Source organism: Terrapene carolina, unplaced genomic scaffold (assembly GCF_002925995.2).
Source record: "Terrapene carolina triunguis isolate 2854851 unplaced genomic scaffold, T_m_triunguis-2.0 Scaffold139, whole genome shotgun sequence".
NCBI lineage: Eukaryota > Metazoa > Chordata > Testudines > Emydidae > Terrapene > Terrapene triunguis.
The window spans coordinates 2776988-2781383 of NW_020664490.1; positions in this window are offsets into that span (position 1 = coordinate 2776988).

Sequence of the window (4396 nt, forward strand, 5' to 3'; positions counted from 1 at the left end):
TCATTTTACACTTCAGTAGAAAAACAGTCCTCAAACCATGCAGAGGCATTGGATCATTATTAAGAACATAAGAACAGCCATACTGGATCTATCTATGGACCAATGGTCCACCTAGCCCAGTATCCTGTCTTTCACAGTGGCCAATGCCAGGTGCTTCAGAGGGAATGCGCAGAACAGGTAATCATCAAGTGATCCATCCCTGTTGCCTATTTCTAGCTTCTGGCAAACAGAGGCTAGGGACACCATCTCTGCCCATCCTGACTAATAGCCTCCATGAACTTATCTAGTTCTTCTTTGAACCCAGTATTGATTCTGATTCTGGAGGGAAAACAGCCACATTTTCAACTGCTAGTGCAACTTCCTGTAGCACCTGGAGTTCTCCTTGGTCTCTCATTATTTGATTTGTTTATAGGTGGCCATATCACAGTGCAACCATAGTTAGCAACAACTTGTCCCTTATTAGCACTGGTTTTAGGTAGGCATTCCTGAATTCATTCATCAGTTGTTGGATGTTAAATCCTCCACACTATTTCTGGAGAGACAGATTAGTGGTAAATCTTTTACTGCAACAGAGACTAAAATATACTGAGTGCTAAAGAACTTATGGGTTTTATGGATACTTTGCCACCCACTAGAACAGGAAGTAAACAAATTCCAGTCTGAGAATCAGTTCTAGTCTATTTGTGATCTCTCATTCCTGCTTTCAGATTAGAAATGCTTTCATCATATGGCCAGTTTTGATGTGTGATGCTTATCTAAGGAGGGAAAATCTCTATAGCCTATTATAAACCCAAAGGCTGAAATGTAACGTAAACAAACAAAAAGTACTGGCAAAATACCCTCCTAATTACCTTGTTACTTTGCCTTGGGTTTGCTCTTTCAGTCCTTGCATGATCCTGCCATCCTTGCACATACTAGTATTCCTTACTTACGTGAATATTCCCAGGGCTGCCCAGAGGATTCAGGGGTCCTGGGGCAAAGCAATTTTGGGGGCCCTTTCCATAAAAAAAAGTTGCAATACTATAGAATACTATATTCTCGTGGGGGTCCCTGTGAGGCTCGGGGCAAATTGCCCCACTTGCCCCCCCCGGGTGGCCCTGAATATTCCCAGTGACCTCAGCTGGACTACTCACACAAGTAGGGCCTAGTGCAAGCATTGCAGGATGAGGACTCATATACATTTCCTAATATTTGTGCTTTTGAGATTTTATGCTGTGTCTTTTGCCTTCAGTGTTGAATTTTGCCTTGGTGAAGTATTCTTAACATACAGAACAGTCTGAGAACAAATGAAATAGAAATTTAAATATAATTATTTTACAGTCTTGTCAATTTAATTAATGGTTATCATAAGCAGCAGGTATAATAGACCAGGGAAGGCTTCGCAGCCGCTGCCATGGGATGCCAGATTGCGGGTTTTTACTTTTTACTTACTATTATGCGCTATTCAGGTTCTGGGGCAGCTGAGGAGGTGGTATCTGCTATTCAGCTTCCTGGGTTCATCAGTAATCTCCCTGGACTCCAGGAAGATTATTGAAGAACATGGGAAGCTGAGTAGCAGATACTGCCTCCTCCGCCTCCTTGGAACTTGCATGGCGCATATAAAAAGCTCAGCGTTCTTCCACTGGGAGGCTGGGGGTCAGGGAAGGGAGGCGCGCTGGCACAGCTGGGGTCTCAGGGCAGCTGGCATGGCTCGGGGTGGCCCGGGGCTGGGGCGGCTCAGGCCAGTGCAGCTGGGGCCAACCTGGAGCTCCTCCAGTGGCGGGCGGGAGGGGCTTGGGCTGACCGGCTGGTGTGGCTGGGGCCGGCCCGTGACTCCTCCGGTGGCGGGGGGGCTCAGGGTTCCGACCGCCCCGAGGCTTCTCTGGGAGGGGAGGAGGAGGAGGATTCAGGGCTCTGGCTGCGGGGGGGCGGCGGGGCCTCCTGCGAAAGGGGCAGGGCTGGGGGGCTAGCCTCTCTGAATGAAGGGCCCACCCACTGCCCATGACATTGGTTATGATTAAGTCATCAACCTTATCATTTAAATTAAGGTGAATTCTCTGTATGTTCCCAAGAATCTCAAACTAAATGCTTTTGCTTGTGATTGTGCTCTTTATTTGTTCATTGTGAATAAATAAAATGTGCAATGACAATTGAGTATCAGAGGGGTAGCCGTGTTAGTCTGAATCTGTAAAAAGCAACAGAAGGTCCTGTGGCACCTTTAAGACTAACAGAAGTATTGGAGCATAAGCTTTGTTGGGTAATGCCCACTTCATCAGACACGTCTCGCATCTCGTCAGACGCGTGGGCATTCACCCACGAAAGCTTATGCTCCAATACTTCTGTTAGTCTTAAAGGTGCCACAGGACCCTCAATGACAATTGAATTATTCAGTTCCTCTGCCCCCCTCACTTTGACACTGATCCTATCTGTCAGCCTCTCACACAATTGCCTGCAAGCCACACAGTCGCCTCAGCTTGGTACAACCTCTATGAACCTGTCTGTAAGACCCCTTCCTTGTCCACATTTGTTCCTCTCGGGTTACATCTACATTGCAATAAGAGACCCACAGCCCTGGCTGGCCCAGGTTAGCTGACTCAGGTCAGCTGACTCGGGCTCATGGTTTTTTTTTATTGCAGTGAAGACATACCCTTAAATACCCATTTCTGCCATTCTGTTTACAGTGAATCAAGTTGACTTGTATATACATCACCTATTGTTGTTCCCCTCTATTTGTCTGTCTGTCGTTAGGGACAACCATGAATGGAGGGGTGGAAAAACAAAATTCTGAGTTCCTGGGAGGAACATAACATTTCTTATCTGCCCTTTTACAAATTGGCGGTAGGATGGCAGGAGTTTGCCACACAGTCTTTGCTGGACCCAGTAGCACTTCACTAATGGGTAGTGCAATCTGGGTGGGTGACGATTGCACAATGTGCAGGAGATCGTGATATGAGTTTTAACCTCCTCAAGAGGCAACTGGGTGGAGTCCACCACCCTCTTCACAAGGTCCTGGAACTGATAAAAATCATCAGCCATCGATGGAGGTGGAGGAATGACTACCTCATCCAGAGATGAAGACAAAATAGGGGTTTGAGGGATAGACTCCTTGTCTGCCCTAGCCTCCTGTTCTTCAAAGGCCTCCTTATGTTGGGGGTTTGGTGGAGGAGACTATGTGACTCTACTTTCATGGTGCAGTGGAGCTGAAGATCTGGCAATTTGCTGCCAATATGCTGCCCAAGGATCCTAGTATGGCCACTGCGGAGGCACATCTGGGGAGGGGGTGGTACCAGGACTGATTCCATCATCTCTGACTTGGGCAAGGGTCTTTGTCAAAGTATGGGTTCCTGTAATCATAGAACCACCAGATCACACTGCAGCAAGACTGAAAATTCTGTAGCATGAAGATAAAACAACTTCTGTTCAGAAATGTGTACTGAAAGGTTTGCCTTTAATGCCTGCTGGGAAGGGGGGGGGGTTACAGCACTATCCTGATTTTGGTAGGCACATTCTGATTCACCAAAGAATGTCATGTGAGGTCTCAAAGGAAAGCCGGTGTCACAGTGATCATTAATATCGTTGTGAAATATATGTAAAGCTACTATGTAAGGAGTTATGTGTGTGTGTACATGTAAAATATGTTTTTAAAGTCCGTAACAAGGTATTAAACACAGCAAAGGTGAAAACCATGTTTTCCTTCAGACAGGAAATATGAAATGTTTATCTGTCAGGATGTAAATCAAGCATCGTAAGCTAACACAATGGATGCCCATTTACATATGAAGTCAAATTTTAATGAAGAAATGTGAAGTCAACAGGAGAAAAAAGCCATTGGGGGAGTTATTCGGTCTATGGTACAGACAATGAACTTTAGGGGTATTTCTAGAAGGCAAAGGAGACACCCCATTATCCTGCATCTAAGAAGTAAACAGACAGCTTGTTCACATTTATGAAAACAGGATCTCAGGCAACCTTGGTTGAAAACGCTGAAGAGGACTTTGGGTAAGAAACTTTTTTAGACAGGAGGGTAAGCTGTTAGTTAAGTTTAGTCTCTAGAAAGCATGTTATGATTTTGTATTACATGTAAACATTTGTTTCCAATGTCTTACTCAATATCCCCTGAATTTCTAGTCTTTGAAAATAAATATTGTTGTTTTCACTATAAATATATCTCAGTGCTGTGGTGTTAAGCAAAGTGCTGCTGCTCCTGAGCTGAATCTTACAAGCTAGTATGTGTACTGTTCTTTGGGGACAGCAGATCTGGCATTTTTGTGAGTGTTCAGTGCACAAAGGAATGCTCGGAGAGGGCTCAGGGGTTGATGTGGGCCTGCCACTAACATGCCCAGAGGGAGCGAAGCCTGTGGGGGCCTGGAAGGTAGCGCTTGTGTTGCCAGAGGTTGGTGGATTTAGGGAGCTGATT